This window comes from Monodelphis domestica, chromosome 2, assembly GCF_027887165.1.
Source record: "Monodelphis domestica isolate mMonDom1 chromosome 2, mMonDom1.pri, whole genome shotgun sequence".
Lineage (NCBI taxonomy): Eukaryota > Metazoa > Chordata > Mammalia > Didelphimorphia > Didelphidae > Monodelphis > Monodelphis domestica.
The window spans coordinates 15,249,335-15,269,683 of NC_077228.1; the positions used below are offsets into that span (position 1 = coordinate 15,249,335).

A 20,349-nucleotide genomic window follows, 5' to 3' on the forward strand; every position below is an offset into this window, starting at 1 on the left:
GCTGTTATTATCCTCAATTTACATTTGAGGAAATCAAGACAAACCTGCCTTGTAAGTGACTTGCCCAGGGTAACACATCTCCTAAGTGTCTGAGGCTATTTTTGAACTCCAGTTTTTGGAGTCCAGGCTTAGTGCCCTCTCCAAGTACCACCTGGCTGCCTCAGAATTAAAGTAGAATTAAATTGTGAAACTGCCCAAATTAAGAAGAGATAAAACAGGATACTTAAATAACCATCTCCAAAAAGGAAATTGAACAAGCCATCAATGAGCTCCCTAAAAAAAATCCGCAGGCCCAGATACATTCGCGAGTAATTCTACCAAACATTTAAGGAACATTAATTAATCCTAATGCTATATATTCCATTCGAAAAAACAGGCAAAGAAGGAGTCTTTCCAATTTCAACTTATGATACAATTATCATTTTGATAGCTAAGCCAAGAAGAGCAAAAAAAAAAAAACCCAGAACTACAGGATCAAATTTTCTAATTAATATCAAAGCAAAAAAATTGAAATAGAATACTAACAAAGAGATTACAGCAAGCTATCACGAAGATCATACTAAGGCCAGATAGGATTGATACTATCAGCATAACTGAGCAGATAACAAAAACAACAAAAATCATATGATCATGTCAATAGATACAGAAAAGGACTTTGACAAAATATAACATCCATTTCTATTAAAAACACTAGAAAGGGAGCAGCTGGGTGGTTCAGTGGATGGAGAGCCAGGCCTAGAGACGGGAGGTCCTGGGTTCAAATTTGACCTCAGATACTTCCTAGCTGTGTGACCCTGGACAAGTCACTTAACCCCCAGTGCCTAGGCCTCACAGCTCTTCTGCCTTGGAACCAATACACAGTATTGATTCCAAGATGGAAGATAAGGGTTTTAAAAAACCACTAAGGAGGCAGCTGGGTAGCTCAGTGGATTGAGAGCCAGGCCTAGAGGTCCTAGGTTCAAATCTGGCCTCAGACACTTCCCAGCTGTGTGACCCTGGGCAAGTCACTTGACCCCCATTGCCTAGCCCTTACCACTCTTCTGCCTTGGAGCCAATACACAGTATTGATTCCAAGATGGAAGGCAAGGGTTTTAAAAGAAAAAAAAGTAAAAAAAAACACTAGAAAGCATAGGAGTCAATGGAGCCGTTCTTAAAATAAGTAGTATCTATCTAAAATCAAGAATAAGCACTGTCTATAATGGGGATAAACTTGAAGCCTTACCAATAAGATCAGGGATGAAGCAAAGATGTCCATTATCACCACTATAATTCAATACTGGACTAGAAATACTAGCTATTGCAATAAGACAAAGAAAAAGACAGTAAAGGAATAAAAATACTCAATGAGGAAAGAAAACTCTTTTCCGATAATACGTAGAGAACCCTAGAGAATCAACCAAAAAACTACTTGAAGCAACAACTTCAGAAAGGTTGCACGGTATAAAATAAAGCCACAAAAATCACCAATATTTCCATATGCTACCAACAAAATCCAGTAGGAAGGAGAAATTTAAAATAACTCCAGACAATATCAAATGCTTGAATCTACCTGCCAAGACTAATCCAGGGAATTATCTGAGCACAATAACTTTTCACACAAATACAGTTTTAAAAATTGGAGAAATTTTAATTGCTCATCAGTAGGCTGAGCTACTATAATAAAAATGGCAGTTCTATCTAAGTTAATTTACTTATTCAGTGTGATATCAAATTACCAAAGAATTATTTTATAGAGCTAGAAAAAAATGGCAATAAAGTTCATCTCAAAGAACAAAAAGTCCAAAAAGATCAAGGGAACTGAAAAAAGTGCCAAGGAAGATGGCCTAGTAGTTCTAGATTTAAAACAATATTACAAAGTGGTAATCACCAATACAAAAAAAAAATACTGGCTAATAAATAGAGTGGTGGATCAATAGACTAGATTAGGAACACAAATTGTTGTCCAGTTCTGTCTGATTCATCATGACCCCATTGGAGATTTTCTTGGCAAGGATCCAATAGTGACTGTCACTTCCTTCTCCATCTCATTTTATAGATGAAGAAACTGAGGCAAACAGGGTGAAGTGACTTGACCAGGGTCACACAGTTAGTAAGGCCAGATTTGAACTCAAGAAGATGTAGGTGCCATCTAGCTACTCTAAAGTACACAATACACTTTAGTAAATTACCATAGTAATCTAGTGTTATATAAACCCAAAGATCCAAGCTTTGGGGACATGAACTCACTATTTGACAAAAATCACTGAGGGCACTGGAAAAGTTTGCCAGAAATTAGGCATACACAGACTAACATTTTACATGGCATGCCACGGTAAGGTCACAATGGTAAAGGATTTAGATATAAAGGGCAATATCATAAATTAGAGGAGCACAGGAAAACGTACCTGCCAGATCTGAAAAAGGGAAGAGTTTATGACCAAACGAGAGAAAGGAAACAAAATTAATCATTTCGATTACTAGCAATTAAAATGAGCTTTTGCACAAATAAGACTAGTGTTGCCAAAATTAGAAGGAAAACAGGTAAATGGAGGAAAAAATTTTACAGCAAATTTCTCTAATAATTTTAAAAATATATGAGCCAAATTTATAAAAATAAGCACCATCTCCCAGTTGATAAATGGACAAAAGATACAAACAGGCAATTTTCAGATAAAGAAATCAAAGCTATCAATAATGACATTTTTAAAAGGCTCTAAATCACTACCAATTAGAGAAATGCAAGTTAAAACAACTGAGATACCAGCCCACAACTAATAGGCTAATAAGACAAAAAAAGAAAATGATAAATGCTGGAGGGGACATGGGAAAAATGGGACACCATGGAGGAATTGCAAACTAGACCAATTATTCTGGAGAACAATTTGGAACTAAACCCAAACAACTATACCCAACTGACCCGGCAATTATACTACTAGACCTATATCTTAAAAAGATACAAGGAAAAGGATATACGTGTGCAAATATATTTATAGCAGCTCTTGTAGCCATGGCAAAGAATTGGAAATTGAGGGAATGGCCATCATGAGGAATGGCCAAATACGTTGTGGTATATGATTGTGAAGATATACTATTATGCTATAAGGAAAGACGAGCAGAATACTTTCAGAAAACCCTAGGAAGACTTATATGAACTGATGCAAAGTGAAGTGAGTCAAACCCAGAAAACCATATGTGTGTGTATATGTATATATGCAATATTTTATATATATATGCAATATTTTAAGGATGATCAACTGTAAAAGATTCTGCTATTCTGAGTAAGACAATGATGCAAGACAATTCCAAAGGACCCCATGATGAAAAATGCTCTCCATCTTCAGAGAGGATTAATGAAATCTGAATACAGATTGAAGCATTTTTTTCAAACTTTCTTCATTTGTCTTGTTTTATTTTGTTTCCTTTAACAATATGGCTAATATGGAAAATATGTTTTGCCATGCTTCATACATATAACTTGATATTAAATTATTTGCTTCCTGGAGAAAGGAAAAGGGGTAGAAGAGACAGAGAAAATTTAGAACTCAAAATTTTAAAAAATATTATTAAAACATTTTTACATATAGTTGGGAAATAATGAAAAAAACATTTTTTAAAAGAACCAGATTATGAAGGACTTTCAGTAGAAGACTAAGGAACTAGTAAGGCAGAACTAGTAAATACTGCTTATTTTTTCCTTCATGTTGAAGCTCAGCCCAAGACCAGTCAATCAATTAGCATTTAGTAAATACCTACTATTTGCTAGGGCAACCTTTTGAACTTGATGTGTCAAAATTCACTAAAAAATGGATCATAACTCAGGTGATATATCACTTCGAGAAAAAAAAAATAATTTCACGATATTCACTTCTCGCCATACTTCTCTGTATGCTGCTGTGTCATCGAAAATGGCTATGTGTGTCAATGCTGACACGTGTGTCATAGGTTCACCATCACAGTGCTAGGAGCTGTGCTAAGAGCTAAGGATAAAGGCAAAAAATAGTTCCTGCTCTAAAGGAGCTTCACTGCTATTGGGTTTACCTCCTTGGTATAGTCTTCTCTCATCTCCTGAATAATTATCCTTCTTTCTTTAATTCTTTATCTTTATTTTCAATTCATTTATTCTTCAATTTCTATCTTCAATTTTCCTTTTACCATGTTTATTACAAATTACATTGCTATCCATAGAATTTAAGGTCCCCGAGGGCAGGCACCACATTTATCATTGTATCTCCAAAGTCACAAAAGTCTGTTGAATTGCAGCCTTAATGATGGGTTTAAATGTTTACTGTCCTAAATTAAATTGTAGCATCACCATGAAAACATCTGCTCAGGGGCAGGTTAGGCAGCACCTATTTTGTGTACCTTTCTTGGTCTGAGATTCTACAATGGGGCAAGGTTTAAGGAAAAGCCGAACAGAAGGTCATGATAACAATTAGCATACTTATAGAGTTCTAAGGGTGGCAAAACATTGTACGTGTATGCTATTTCTTTTGGTCTTCCCAATAATCCTGTGATGTAGGTAAGAAGTTGTAGTTATTCTCATTTTATGGATAAAGAAACTGAGACATGATTACATAGCTAAAACAAGTCTGAGGCAAGATTTGAATTCTGATCTTGATTCTAAGCGCTCTCTTTTCCCACTACACAACTTGGCTAGCAGGATTTCTCCTTATTATGGTCTTCAAACAAAGCTGGATGCCCATTTGTTGGACTTCTTGGCCAGGTACAGTCTCTACTAGATGGCTTCAGGTCTCTCCCAACTCTTAACTTTCAAGAAGCTCCCAATCTCTTTTAATTCCAGCATTTATCACAGTGCCATATATAGAATATATATTATGAATGTAGAATAGGCACTTAATAAATGTTTATTGATTGATTTTTTATTTTAATTTTTAATTTTCATTCTCCCAATATATTTAAAAATTGACAAATATATCTGTGATTAAAATACGTCTCCTCTAGGGGGCAGCTGGGTGGCTCAGTGGATTGAGAGTCAGACCTAGAGATGGGAGGTCTTGGGTTCAAATTTTACCTCAGACACTTCCCAGCTGTGTGACCCTGGGCAAGTCACTTGACAGCCACTGCCTAGCCCTGACCACTCTTCTGCCTTGGAGCCAATATACAGTATTGACTCCAAGATGGAAGGTGAGGGTTTAAAAAAAAATACATTTCCTCTAGTTACAACTAGCCAGATGACTTTTCTTTAAGACAGAGATCTTATTGGATAGAACTGAACATTGAACATGCTTGAAAATTCAGCCCCACTCAACTGGAATTATGGGAAAGTAGGAGAGAAAAGTAGATGTTGTGGTAGAAACATCTCTTTCCATTATAAACATTCATTTCCATTGGATTTGATTGGAGGGAACCTAAGGATGAAGGACTAGAACAAGCTTGGGAACTCCAGTCACTTGAGTGAGGATGAATTTTTTTCTAGGACAGTCTGGTTGAGAGTTTCTTCTTCTAATGAGCCATCCCTCCTATTTCTTCTTTCTTGCTCTTTGGTTACCAAACCAGTAACAGCAGGAAACTGCCCTGACACCATTGGTCTCACTTGAGATCAAGAGAGATTCTACCTTTAAAGCCAGGGGGAACTTCAGAGATCCTCAAATCCAACCATCTAGTTTGACAAAGGAGGTAAACAGGACAAGGGTTCAAGTGACTTGACCATGGTTACATGGTGTAACTCCTAGAGGGGAAATGGTAACCCAAATCTTCTGAACTCCAGTCAGTGCTTTTGGCAGTGCTGACTCCACTTTAATTAATACTCAGAATCCTTCCATCTTAATTTCTCCTCAGAGTTGCTAACTTATAAGTCTGAGATCTCTCAGCCTCAGTTTTCCCTTCTATAAAATGGGCTCAGTCTCCAGGACTTTGGGAAGATGTTAATATCATTCCATTTTCAGCCTGGATAATGAATTTTATCTGGCTAGGAAGGAGAGAGGAATTTCTCATCAGGGAAATCCATCCCTCTGGGGAATTCCTCTCTCCTTCCTAGCCAGATAAAACAGAGGTTCTCCAGCCCAAAATAAGAAAAGTATGGGTGTGGGACTTTGACCGCTGGCTAGTGAGGTACAATCTTCAACTCCTCCCAAAAGGAGGTAGGGAAAAGATAAGACGAGTGGCCCAAATCTTTAGAGAAACTAGAAGATACCACAAACAGGATGCCAGACATGTCCAAACAGTTCCCACTGACTAGGTGCAATGGAAAGGGCAGAACTGAGCCTAACACTTAACCTCTCTGAGCCTCAGTTTACTCATCTGTAAAATGAATTTTTTGGACTACATGAATATGAGATTGCTACTAGCCCTAGATCCAGGCTCTTACATCTTCTGGGATCACACCCTCAATTCAGTTTGGCAAATATTCACCAGATGTCTGTATGAGAGGCAGCCCAGGCAGTGGAAAGAATGCTGGGCTTGGAGCTTAAAAAAAAAAAAGTCATAGATTCAAATCTTGCTTCAAACATTTAGTAGCTCTGTAACCCAAGGCAAGTTTCCCTTACCAAGCCTCAGTTTCCTCATCTGTAAAAGTACAAACCTCGAAGAGATGTCATGAGGTCAAGTAAGTTACTTTGCAAATCTCCAATAAGAATACAAATGTAATCAATTTTATTTCTATGTGAAAGGGAATAACTGACATAGATCAGTCACTGCTTTCTGGTGCTGGGGATAGGGGCAGTTGGAGAAATATGTTCTGTGTATAAACTTAGATCAGTATACAATACAAATAGGAGCAGGAAAGCAAAGGAGAGATGTCCTAGGAAATTTTGAAAAGGAAAAATAATTTTCAGGGTTGATCATCAAACATTTAGAGTTGAAAGGGACCATAGGAATCATGTAGAACAATGCCCCATTTTATAGATGAGGTAGCTAAGCCCAGAGAGGTTGTGACTTCACCCAAGTCACACAGGTAGTGTCAGAAGCAAGATTCCAAGTCACTCCTACTGACTCACATTCCAGTCCTTTTTCTATGAACTAAAGGATCAGAGACCAGAAGGGACTTCAAAGACCCCTTAATCTCTCCTCCCCCTACAGAACAAATGTAAATTACCCAAATGTTATTGTCAGTGGCAGGATTTGAACCCAAGTCCTCTGATTCCTGATACAAAACACTTGCAACTGTACTGGGGTAAGTTGCCCTTGCTCCTCTTGACACTACCAATCATTTGGTAGCCAGTATACACAAAACTGGTCTCCTCTGAAGTGCCTGGCACACAGCAGACATTTAATAAATGCTTATTTACTTGACTTCCCTGTAAAAAGAGGGAATTAGACTAGATACTATTTCTATAGCACTTATATGAACTAGGCGCTTAGAATTATCTCATTTGATCCTCACAGCAATGTTGGGAGGTAGGTCCTGTTAATATCTCCGTTTTACAAATGAGGAAACTGAGGCAAACAGGTTAAGTGACTTGCTTATGTCTTTGGGCCCTCCAAACTCCAGGCTCTCATCTCTATCCACAGCACCATCTAGTTTAGATCCCTTAGATCCCTCAGGTTCTTTTGGGCTCTGACATCTATGCCTCTACTGTCTACCTCCCTAAAACTGGCAAGGAGGCCCAGTGACTCCTCTCTCAACTGCATTCCCAGAGCAAAGTCCAGCTTTCTCCTTAGCCCGAAGAAGTCGGTAGTTGCTTAGTAAATTAGTAATTGTTAGTGCGGCAATCCGGGTGTAAATACGAACTCTGACCCTCCCTAAGAGCAGACCAGTCCAAAGAAGAGCAGGAACAATGGATGCTTTCCCCCAGAGAGAAACCAAAGTAGGGGGAAGGTTCATCTGAAGTCTGCAAGGTCCCAACAGGTGGAGAAGAAAATAGGACCCCTCAGGCCCCTTTCCCTCTCCGGGCCTCGGTTTCCTCCTCTGAAAAATGAAGGGCTTCGTCTAAACAACCTCCAGGGTACTGCCTAGCAAACTGAGGACCTCCCCGAGTCTAGCAGATGCATGTCACCCACAAATTCCAGGACAGAGAAGGGTTCTTGACTCCTCCCTTCTTCCTTTTCTCCTCTCTCTCTCTCTCTCTCTCTCTCTCTCTCTCTCTCTCTCTCTCTCTCTCTCCTCTCTCTCTCCCTCCCCCCCCCTCTCTCCCTTTCCCCCTTTCTCTCTCTCCTTCCTTCTTTCCTTCCTTCCTTCCCGGGAGAGCGCCGTCTCCCTCCGACTTCCTGGCCTTCATCAAATCAGAGCTCAGTTCGGCGCAGCAATTCGCGCCCCCTCTTCAGCCCCCCTAAAGCAGGGAGGAGTGGGGGGCGGGGAGGTGTGCCGGTTGCTGACGTAGGGCTCTAAAGGGGCTGGGCGCAGGGATCTGAGAGTTGGGGGCCCTTCGATGGGCTGGGGGAAGCCTGACGACAGGGGAATGGGCAGCCAGGGATCTGGAGAGCAGGACCCCCTCCCCAAGCCGGGCCTTTCTTTACCTGGTCGGTCCCAAGGAGTGGGTGCGGGAGGTGGGCGCTGGCTCAGGGACCCAGAAAGGTGGGGTTCGCGGGAGTCGGGAGCACCCCCCCCCTCCGCCCCGGCCCTCACCTGGGCGGAAGTGAGAGAGCGGCTGGAGGCGGAGCGCACTCACCTGGCAGGCCCTGCCCTTCCGACCCCCCTCCCCAACCCGGGCCCAGGGGGCGGGGCCCCAGCGAGGAGGCGGAGCCCCCAGGGAAGCCCGGGCGCCCTCCAGGCACTCCGTAGGCCTGGTAGGAAGATTGGCGAAGGGGGTACTCAAGAAGAGAGGAAGCAAGGTGGTGAAAGGTCCGAGAGGGTATATCATTAGGGCTTTCTCAACCACCGAGGTGATGCAGCTGTTATTTTGTATCTATGGCGTATTTACAAACGAGGAGGCTGCCTAGACCTGCGGAAGCGTTCAAAGGCCAGTTCAGTTACGGTTATTACCGTGATTTGGGGCTAGAGTGGGCTCAGAGTGAGGTTTTGGTGGCAGGAAGACTCCACTTCAAATTCTCCCTTGGACACTTACTAGCTAGGTGACCCTGGGCAAGTCACTTAACCTCTGTCAGGCTCAGTTTCTTCGTCTGCAAAGTGATCTTAATAATAGCATATGCAAACTTCAAGCATATATATAACCAGTATTTATATAGCTAGGTGGATCAGTGGGTAGAGCACTGGGCTTAAGAGTCAGGAAGTCCTTGTTCAGGTCTTTCTGTCTTGTGGGATTCACTGAGAATCCATTTGGAGTTTTCTTGGCAAAGATACTGGAATGGCTTGCCATTTCCCTAGCTCATTTCACAGATGAGGCAAACAGTCAGGACAACCTGAATTCAAACCCAGCCTTAAACACCTACTAGCTCTATGACCCTGGGCAAGTCATTTACATCTGTTCACCTCAATCCAGTGGAGAAGGAAATGGGATACCACTCCAGTATCTTTGCCAAGAAAACCCCAAATGGGGGGGGGGGGGCAGCTGGGTAGCTCAGTGGATTGAGAGTCAGGCCTAGAGATGGGAGGTCCTAGGTTAAAATCTGGCCTCTGACACTTCCCAGCTGTGTGACCCTGGGCAAGTCACTTGACAGCCACTGCCTAGCCCTGACCACTCTTCTGCCTTGGAGCCAATACACAGTATTGACTCCAAGATGGAAGGTAAGAGAAAGAAAAAGAAAGAAAGAAAGAAAGAAAGAAAGAAAGAAAGAAAGAAAGAAAGAAAGAAAGAAAGAAAGAAAGAAAGAAAGAAAGAAAGAAAGAAAGAAAGAAAGAAAGAAAGAAAGAAAGAAAGAAAGAAAGAAAGAAAGAAAGAAAGAAAGAAAGAAAGAGAAAGAAAGAAAACCCCAAATGGACAGTAAGGTCCACAGTGTCATGAAGAATTGGACATAACAAATTTCTATAGCACTTTAATTCTCACAAAAAAAACCCAAGAGAGGTATTCATTATCCCCATTTTACAGTTGAGGAACCTAAGGCACAGAGATGTTAAATGACTTATCCATGGTCACACAGCTAGAAAGCTGGGTTTGAACTTGTCTTCTTGAGTCTATGCCCAAATGAAAGGTACCTTCTAACTCTCCCATTAAGCAAGTAGAATGTATGAGAACTCAAATGCCTATTTATTTTGTCTTTATATCCCTAACACTTGTTTTTCTTTATTTTTTTGTATTTATATTCCAAATAATTTCCACCTAGTAAGTGCTTAATAAAAATTTATTCCATAGGAAACATGTTTTGTGTTATAATACGTGTATAACCCAGACTGATTTGCTTACCAGCTCCAGGAAAGGAGAAGGAAGAAGGAAGGAGACAATTTGGACTATATAACTTTGGAAAACTCATTAAGATTCTTTAAATAAAAAAAAATTATTGCATTGAATATTGGGAAGAAAAGTTGGAGGAGACAAGTGAAGAAAGAGACAAGGGAAAGATGAGGGGAGAGAGGCTGGTAAAGTAGAAAAAGTGAAGGGAGCTATGTGGATGATACTGGAAAAACAGCACCCTCTGTAGGGGTGCTCTCTAAGGGGTTAGACAAGGAAGGAGAGAAGAGAGAAAGAAGTGAGGGAGGGAAGGAGGAAAAGAAAGGATGGAGGGATTTGGGATTTGGGACTTTAAATTAACCATGCCCCTTCCTGACTGGTAATAAAGAGGAAGTGACCTTGGAGAGATATCAAAAGAGGACCTATGATGGCAATATTTTGGACTAGAAAGAGTCTTAAGGGTAATCTGATCCAATTTCTCTATAAAACGAGAAAATCCTGAGCCTGTGATTTCTAAGCTTCTTCAACTCTGACATTCTATGAACCCAACTGTTCTACAAGTCAGGAAACTGAGGCTCAGAGCAGACTACTCAATATATAAGGAAGTGGAAGAAACTCATACTGATCCCAGATCTAACTCTTAAGTGCCCTTTCCCTCCTCTAAACACAGTCTCCTTTTTTGGGCGACAGACTGAGATAGACAGAGAACCCAGAAAGATGGGAACAATGGGAAGAGACAATCAGGCAAACAGAAGAAGAGACAGATGGCCTAGTGGCTGCTAAGTAAGGCAGGTGGTCCTACCAGGAAGAGGAAAGGAGCAGACAAACTGATAGATGGCCAGCCTAGCTAGAGGGAGGGAAGAAAGCTGGAATGGGAGAGATGTGTAGATCATAGGACTGAAAGCTCAAGGATAATCTAGTCCAAACCTTCTTTTAAAGTGTGAAGAAACTGTTGTCCATACAAGGGAAATGAGTTGCCCATCCTACAGTGCAAGTACTTTAGGAACATAGATTGAATTAGAAGAGATCTGAGACTTTCTTCATCTAACTCCCTCATTTGGCAGACAAGGAATGAAGCCTCAAAGGAGTCACATAAATTTCCCAAGGTCTCACAGGTTTTAAGCAGAAGTGCTGGGATTTGAACCCAAATTCTTAGGTTCTAGATTCATTGTGCATTAGGGAATGAAGAAGCAAGCAAAGGAGCAAAGAGAACAAAGGAACAGCTGGGAATATCACCAAATGTGGAAGAGACAGTATGGACATCAGGGGAGATGAGAAGCAAAACAGAAAGTAATTTAAAAACAACCAGCTGGGTGATGGAATACTATTCTGCTAAAAGGAATGATGAACTGGAGGGATTCCATGTGAACTGGAATGATCTCCACGGACAGATGCAGAGTGAAAGGAGCAGAACCAGGAAAATGTTATACACAGAGACATACATTGTAGCACAATAGAATGTAACTGACTTTGCTACTAGCAGCCATGCAATGACTCAGAACAATCCCAAGGGACTTGTGAGAAAGAATGTATCCACATCCAGAGAAAGAACTGTGGGAGCAGAAACACAGGAGAAAAACAATTGCTTTATCACATGAGTCATGGGGATAGGATTGGGGATGTACACTCTAAATGATCACTTTATTGCAAGTATTAATAATATGGAAATGGGTCTTGATCAATGACACATGTAAAATCCAGTGGAATTGCTTATTGGCTGTGGGAGGGGGGTTGGAGGAGGGGAGGGAAAGAACATGAATCATGTAACCATGGACAATTTTTCTTAGTTAAAAAAACTAACTGAAATGAAATAGAATTAATCAAAACAGTCTTAATCATTAAAGAAGCCTAGAATTCCAAATTTTTCCCACTTTTAAACCTTTAAATTTGCTGTTTTGCCTTCAGTGATTCTAGAAGAAATAAGCCAATTGACCAAGTTTCTAGGACAATTTTTCATTATCATATACTGGGCAAAAACAGTAAGAACTTAATTAAGAAATTCTTCCTAATCTTTGCATTCGCCATCTTTTCTGGTCTTAGTAGCCACAACTTTGCATGCCCTCCATTACCCATTCCTGCGAGTTCATCTCACGTCTTCATGCTTTTGCATAGGTTGGGCCCCATACCCAGAATGTCCTACTTCCTTATCCTGCCTCTTTAGACTCTTAAGCTTCCTTCAAGACTCAGCTGAAGCACCACTTCCTACAAGAGACACTTAGATAGCTTTGCCTGATGGATAAGTACTTACTGGCTGTTGACTGGTAATGTCTGTCCTGATTCTCTGCAGTTATTAGTGCTCCCCCACTCCCATATTGCTTTGTATTTACTTATCCATCTGTATGTTCTTTCCCTAGATACAACAGAAAGTCTTTGAAGACAGTGCCTTTTTTGTATCTTTATATCTCCAATATCTAACACAATTCCTGGCACATAGAATGCCCAAAGACTTATTGAACTTGGTCAAAGATGAATTAATTGAGACTCATAACTCTCCCTGTGTTAGCTTAGTTTCCTGTTACTTATCCTTTTCTGACTTTCAATTAACAAAAATTTATTTCTATTTATTTCCACCTCCCTCTCCCACTGGGCAGCTAGGTGGTGCAGTGGATAGAATTCCCTGCCTAGAGTCAAAAAAACTCATCTTCTGAGTTCAAAACCAATCTCAGACACTTACTAGCTGTGTGACCCTGGGCATGTCACTTAACCCTGTTTGCCTCCATTTCCTCATCTGTAAAATGAGCAGGAGAAAGAAATGGCAAACCATTTTAGTATCTTTGCCAAGAAAACACCAAATGGGCTTACAGAGAGTGAGACACAACTGAGAAACAACTAAAGAAAACCCCCAACTGAAAACCCTTTGAAAAACAAAAACAAGGATCCTTGTAACAAATATGCAAGGCAAAGAAAAAAAAGCCAACTGCTTGGTCCTGCCCAAAATGTGTCTCCTCTTTCTTCATCCCCTCCCAGCTGGAAGCATTCTTTATTTTTCCTTTTACTTGTTCTGTGATTTCATCTTTGTCTTTTCTCCCGATGTAATAATAGCTGAATTTATAGGGAAATACATTTAGACCTGGGGAGGACTTTAGAGGTCCTCTAGTCCAGCCTCCTCATTTCCAGAAGCATAGACCCCAAGAAGGGTAGTAGATTTCCCAGCATCACCCAATAGTGAGTGGCAGGACTGGGATTGATCAAATCCTCTGCCTCCCAGTAATAAAAATGAGTCTGAGTTTTATATAGCTCATAGTCCAGCAGAATTCAAACCCAGATCTTTATGAGTTCAAGTCCAGCACTCGATCTTCTGTACCACCCAGATACCTTCTTGTTTATTCCAGAGCTAGATTAAGGGACTGGCTATGCAGGTGTGGCTGAGTGGTGCCAAGGGTAACTGGTCAGGTCCTCAGTGCACAACTGTTCCCCATTTCTATTTATGGGCTCATTTCTTTGCTGTCTTTCTCCGAGTTCTTTTTCTTTTTCAAGGCAGTTTAGGTGATAATCTATCTGACTATTACTATCACTTCAGACTCTCTAATTGGCTCCTTATGCCTCCACCCAGTTTTCTGGAGAAAAAAAATCCATTCTCAGTTTGGGTTAACTTCCTTTCTCTCAATCTTGCACAGCACACTCATAGACAGATTCATGGTAAATGGCCATATAGTTTAACAGCAGTTTCATGTACATCATAACAAAAATGAGCTATAAAAGGAAAAAGGCTCTCAAATGCCAGCTGCAATGACTGTCACTTAGTGGGGATGAATGTCTTTACTGCTTCCCCCCTACCCACACCTCCTCCCACCAGTTGGAAGCAAAACAGGAAGTGAGATCATATAGGGAAAATGGTATGGCTTTCACTAGGAAATGATCCAGAGGAGAGGGAATAAATCAAAGGAGCTGTGGATTGGATTTGAGGGTCTCACAGATCACTACTGTGATGGCTTCTTTCAGCCCAACTTTCTCTTAGGGACTCTGGCTAGCCCCTTGGCTCAGATCCTCGACTCCTCAAATCCATGGCTCTGCTCCTAGCTGTCAGGGCAATGATGGTTACTAACCATTATTCCATGCCCTATTCAATAAGTCAAAATGGAGTTCCCTAGTGCCCCAGCAGTACACTGGGGCCCCCTTGTGTCCCCATGGTTTCTCCCCCTCCTTGGGGGAAGTCTTTTTCAAGGTGAGGAAGGATCTGCACATCCTTAGCCTCCATTACACTGTTTCTCACTGACACATCTTTTGGGGTGAAGGTTACATTCCCACTGCACCACACTACCCCAATGGGGTCCTTTAATATTTACAAAATGCATTATATCTCATTGGATAAAAAAATCATTCAGACCAATTCCTTTGCAAAAAACTAAAAAGACTACAATTTTATTCTTAGATTCTTTCTTTTCATTTGACTGAAGCTGTCGCCATGAAGCATGGTAGAGCAAAACCAAAATGGGGTTGGGAATTCAGAAGACCTGCATTCAAATCCTGACCCTTCAATTTTTTTCCTGTGGGCCCTTAGGCAAGTTTTTTCTCCTCATCTGGGCCTCAGTTCTTCCCCTTTTAAAATGAGGTGGTTGGGTTAGCTGTCCATCTAGCTTCAAATCATTGACCCAATGTTGAATCTCTTGATTTTGTTCTTTGAGCAACATAATTTCCCATCAAAGAATTGTGTGCAAGCTCACAATGCTTTGGATTCTATTGACAATTGATTATCAGTTCTAGAGTTCTGGCCATGAGATGAATACTGCTCCATTAGCATCATCACACCTTAAACAGGGACAAAAATCAATCAATCATCTACTATCTCTTAGGAATTGTTATACAGAAGACACATGGGATTTTCCAAAAATCTTAGCAAATTGAAAATTGCACTAAAATTTTTGGAACACCCTGAATAGAAAGGTAGTCTGCCAAGGTTAATAGCTGCTTGTCCTGGGAGGCCTCCCAGAGTCTTGCCTGAGACACATCATCTTAATCATATTCATAATTGCTGGCTTTTTTATAGGGCTTTAGGGCCAACTAGGTAACAAAGTGGATAGGCCTGGAGTTAGAAAGACCTGAATTCAAAGCCAGCCTCAGATACTGACTAGCTGTGTGACCCTGAGCAAGTCACTTAATTCTGTTTACCTCAGTTTCTTCATCTGTAAAATGAGCTGGAAAAGGAAATGACAAATCACTCCAGTATCTTTGCCAAGAAAACCCCAGTCAGGTTCATAAAGAGCTGGATATGGCTGAAACAATGAAATAACAATAATAACAAAATGTAGGACTATGAGGTTTGCAATGCATTGTACATATGGTCTCTTATTTTCAATATCAATGATCATAGTCAAATGATCATAGGCAAGTCACTTAGGTTCTTGGACAATAACCTAAGACTACAAGTCATGGAAAAAGCACCGATCTACATCTAAGAATGGAGTTTTCACCCTAGAAGTGTTCCACATTGATCAAATCACAGACCAGATTAAAGAAAACTATGTTACACACTGTGCTGGAAGTTGGAAGGGGGTGGGAGCTGGGTAGGATAAGATAGGAAAATGTATAAAAGATAATTTTTGAGTTTGCGGAATACTAATCCTCATAATAACTGACAATTAGTGCTTTAAAGTTTATAAAACAATTTGACCCTCACTGAAGATGAAGATTGTGACAACTCTGTTAGGGTATTATTTCAATTTTACAGATAAGGAAACTGAGGTTCCAAGAGGAGAGATGGCCAAGATCACCTTGGGATTAAGTGTCAAAAAAGTGTGTCGAATCCAAGTCTTTCTCTCTTCAGGTTGTGGTCCATTATCAGAGAAAATAAAACAAGCAGAAGTAGGTATGTTGACAGGCAGGGAGTGAAGGGTGCCAAGCAAGTGGTTCAGGAAAACACATTCTTGCACTCTATTTGTGTCTCCTTATTCACTTCTTTTTTCCCCCTATGCATTAAAAGGTTTTTTCTTTAATGCTCTTTTCTTCACTTCTATCTTTACCCATTATTCCGCCTTCCCTTCTCCCCTCACATAAGCAGTAGCCTTTCCTTTTTAGAAGATAGGCATAGTCAAGGAAGTCACATTGGCACTTAGATCCTATCTGAAAATAATCCTGAAATTCAAGTCCATCATGTCTCTGCCAAGAGGTAGGAGGGAGAGTCCATCATCGTTCCTTTTAAGTCACGATTGGCCATTGCTTTTATCAGAGTTCTGATGTCTTTAGACTTCACATTATTATTGTGGTTATTATTGTACAAAGACTTGAAGGAAGAAAAGCATATTGGCCAGAGCCCTAGTAGGAGATTTCTGGAAGGATGTGTAATAAGAGGGCATAGATGGGTTGTGATGAGTATCTTTGAAGGAAACATACTTATCCAGGAGAGACAAGATCCAAAAAATAATTTGACAGCGACTATGAGATATCTAAGCGGAAATGACTAGACCATAGTGAGAATGTTAGACTAGAAATCTGGATTTGGGAATAATCGGCATGGGGGCTTTAGAGTGCCAGATAGATGCTGGATGTTATACAGATGACTCTGGCATAGTTTGGAGAAGGTCTCAGGCTCAGGATCTTATAAGGATACAGAAGAACCTCTTACTTTCTTCTTAATCCCATAAGAAAACAAATAGAAGGACCAGTGCTTATAATTTCTTTCTTTATTTACTTTAGAATTTTTATTTAATTGATTAATTTAGAGCATTTCCCCAGGATTACAAAAATCATGTTCTTTTCCTCTCCTCCCCCCAAACCCCTCCCATAGCCATCTTGCAATTCCACTGGGTTTTACATGTGTCTTTGGTCAAGACCGATTTCCATATTATTGATATTTACACTAGGATGATCCTTTAGGGTCTATAACCCCAATCATATCCCCATCGACTCATGTGATCACAGTGCTTATAATTTAAATGCATGTCTGGTTTAAATGGAAGTCTTTTTTGATAGTGTTTTTCTTGAAGACAAATAGGGTTTTGATTTTGTCATTGTATCCCTACATCTTGCACAGCATCTAAAGCTTAATAAATGATAGTTGAACTGAATTCTTCCATGAAGGCCCAGAGAGCACTACCAAAAAAAACATACATTTAGAACTAGAAGAAACCTGAAAGAGCAACTAGTCTGACCTCCTTATTTTACAGATGTAGAAACTGAGGCCCAGAAAGGTTCAGGGATTCGTCCATGGAACAGAGGTCATAAAGGGCAGAACTGAGATTTCAACCACTATCAGGTCATAGGGTAATAAGATTCTAGTTCTAGTAGAGTTGTAGGGTATCTCAGCAACCAATTCCCTCATTTCACAGATGAGAAAAAGGAGATGCAGAAAGGTTAAGTTATTCACCTGTTGTCACAAAGGTAGTAAGGAGTAAGGATAGAATTTGAACCCAGTGCCTCTAATTCCAAATCCAGGACTCTTTCCATAGTATCGGGTAGCCTTCAATATCATTTAAATCAGCGCCATTTTCTTCCACTGGGGTAGGAGGGGAGAGTGGAGCTTCCTAAGAAAGATGTGTCCTGTCCTGGTTCTTATCCCTCATATGATTAGCTGCTTAAGGACATTAGGATATGGAATGAAACACATGCCATTTGCAGAGTCCTTGAGTCACAAGAGGAAGCTTCCAAATAAGCAGTTCAGTGCCCCTTGCATTTCTCCCCATCAGTTTCACTTGCCCTCCTTCCTTCTCCTCCCCTGTATTTTTTGCTGTCTACCTCCTAATATCAGAAGGGGTTGACATAAGGATCAGAACAATGGAATGCCTATTTGCTTTCCTTTGCATTCTTCTACATTGCTTCAAGTCTGAAATGCACTAAAATGATGGGAGGCTTTGCCCTCTAGTATTTTAACCCCATGATGGTCTTTTTGGTACCTTCATGGTGGAAACAGCCTGGGGAAAAACAAATGCCCCTGAGGAGTAGCCACAGATTTGCTGTGATCAGATCATATCAGGATGGACATGTATTTGTACATTTTCAAAGAGTAGCCATGCATGAATATGAATTCCAATCACCTCCACAATCATCCCACAGATTTCCAAGCATCAAAATTTTGCCAGGAAATAATATTGAAAGGTTCCCTTCAGCCTATTACCTTTCATTGGGTCCCAAAGATGACAGAAACCAGTTGGCCAACTCTTTACATATGAAATAAAATCTTTTCCAGATTCTTCTCCTTTTCCTCATCCAGAAATACAAATAGTCAATGATCAAAGTCTGAAATCAGAATTTGTTCCCTGAGCGAGAGAGCTGCAACATTCATTATTAATACTTAGCATCTGGCTTCTCTTCACCATGGATTGTCCTCTCTCTGAAGATGTAGACCACCACAAATCCACCCATCTCCTATGCACCCGGCTTTTTCATTTCCTGGTTCTCATGTCCAGGTTTTCCCCTAAGCTCTACATGTAACAATCCATTCAATGTGGTAGGAAGCCTTCTTCATTTTCTTGACATTATAAAGAGTCCACTGAAGCATGCAATAAGTTCATTGGCTCTTATTTTCACCACAGGACCAGTCCTATCTCGTTTTTCCAGCATTTGTTCTTTATAATTCCTTTTTTTGTTGTTGCATGTGTGGTAGGTTGCTGGACTAGATAAATACTTAGCTACTTTCTAATTTTAGATATAGATATTACTTACTCCTCTTCCTCCTTTTCCTACTACTTATTTCTTTAAGGCTCGCAAAGCTTTTTTTTTTTTTAACCCATGTCTTTTGTCTTAGAATTGATACTAAGTATTGGTTTAAGAATGGTAAGGGCAAGGCAATTGGGTTTAAGTGACTTGCCCAGGGTCATATAGCAAGGAACTCTCTGAGGTTAGATTTGAACCCAGGTTATCATACCCATTTGTCCAGATGAGGAAGCTGAGATACCAAGAAGAGTCACAAGGTTAATAAGTAAATAAAGTGAGATTTTATCAGCCCTTCCTGATCCCACATCCTGTACTTTATTCTCTAACCACTGAGCTGTATTACTTATTTTATTTTTTAGAGATTCTATTATTCCATATTTCATAACTATACACTAACACTGGTGGAATATTGGCTTTAAGAAGGTGGGCCTCTGCTCTCATTGTGGTGGCAAAAAATTGGAAAATGAGGGGGTGTCCCTCACTTGGGGAATGGCTGAACAAATTGTGGTATTGTTGGTGATGGAATACTATTGTGCTATAAGGAATAATGAACTGCTTGATTTCTATATGAACTGGAAAGACCTCCATGAACTGATATAGAATGAAATGAGCAGAACCAGGAGAACATTATACACAAAAACTGAAACATTGAGGAACGATCAAATGTAACTGACTTTGCTACTATCTAGGACAATTCTGAGGGACTTAGGAGAAAGATGCTCTCCACATTCAGAGGAAGAACTGTAGGACCAGAAACACAGAAGAAAAACAACTGCTTGATCACATGAGCCAATGGGGATATGTTTGGGTATGGAGACTCCCAAGTGCAAATATCAACAATATGGTAATAGATATCAAATGATATTACATGTGTTACCCTGTGGAATCGCTTGCCAGCTCTGGGAGGGGGAAGAAAAGAGGGGAAAGAGAGAATGTGAATCATGTAACCATAGAAAAATATTTTAAAAATAAACAAAAACAAAGCAAAACAAAAAAAGAAAGTGGGCCTCTTGTTTCTGGGGAAAGTTTGGAATTATATTGAAAATTTTCATTTTCCCAAAGGCGAGCTAGTCATTCCTCCACCTATTTCATTCTAGACCCACATCCTTATCCATTTGCAGGATCTGCCTCAAATATACATACTGATGGATCAGGTTTATAGATTATCCATCCAACTGCATGTCATAATAAGCATTCTTTTTTGTTGGTTATGAAAAAAACTTTTGGGAGAAACATGCTGCCTTAACAGAAAATTCATGCAATATTCCTTGAAAGATAGAACGGCAGAAATAACTTTGTTGTCTGACCCCGAGATCATTAATATCAGGCAAGGCATAAAACAGGGAGATATATGCTCACCAGAGGTATTTGCCTTTGTAATGGAGAAAATCAAATTGCTGAGTGCAAGTTTAAGACAGATTCCCTATAAATCATGTGGTAGGTGGTTCACTCACTTCCCACAATTCCCACAACCAGGATTTCTTATCTAGGGGTCATGAACTTAAAAAATTTTTTTTTATAATTATTTCAGTGTAATTGGTTCTCTTTACAATCCAATTTACTTTGATGCATTTAAAAATGTAGTTTTAAAAAGGAA

At 40.2% G+C, this 20,349-nt stretch overlaps 1 protein-coding gene across 4 annotated transcripts in view; it reads right to left on the reverse strand.

The window, feature by feature from the left end:
• Window positions 1–8,625, reverse strand: part of PATJ (PATJ crumbs cell polarity complex component) — a 364,450-nt gene extending 355,825 nt beyond the window's left edge. For 3 of the 4 annotated variants that reach the window (XM_056814123.1, XM_056814122.1, XM_056814121.1), the window contains exon 1: window positions 8,395–8,529. The gene's annotated coding sequence lies outside the window, so the exon portion shown is untranslated. The other variant, XM_056814120.1, reaches the window with a different exon arrangement.
• Window positions 8,626–20,349: the final 11,724 nt, after the last annotated feature.